Consider the following 462-nt stretch of genomic DNA (forward strand, 5'->3'; position numbering starts at 1 on the left):
ACCCCCAACCCCACCCCCTGGGCACTGGTTCTCTGAGCAAATGTTCACCAGAGCAATTTGTCCTTTTCCTTTGTGCTCTTGTCCCCAGAGCCCAGAGCAATACCTGGCACAGAGTAGGTGCTCAGGAAATATTTGTTGAGTGAGTGAAGGAAGGAGACACCTATGAGCCCAAGAACACCACAGGGGCACTGTTTGCCTGCCTTTATAGACAGTGTCCAGGAGGATCAATTGCTTTGGCCCTTTCTGAAGATGACAATTGACAATACTTCTTGGTTTCGCTTTCAGCATGGGTTGCACGGACCTAGCAACCTAGCTCCTTGGTTTGGGCATTCCAGGTATACCCATGGTCCTAAAAAGCCTCCCTTTAAAATGGATCTTTCAGGGACTTTCCTGGTGGTCCAGTGGTTCAGACTCTGCTCCCAATGCTGAGGGCGCACGTTCGATCCCTGGTTGGGGAACTAA

This window comes from Bison bison, unplaced genomic scaffold (assembly GCF_000754665.1).
Source record: "Bison bison bison isolate TAMUID 2011002044 unplaced genomic scaffold, Bison_UMD1.0 scf7180017864080, whole genome shotgun sequence".
NCBI lineage: Eukaryota > Metazoa > Chordata > Mammalia > Artiodactyla > Bovidae > Bison > Bison bison.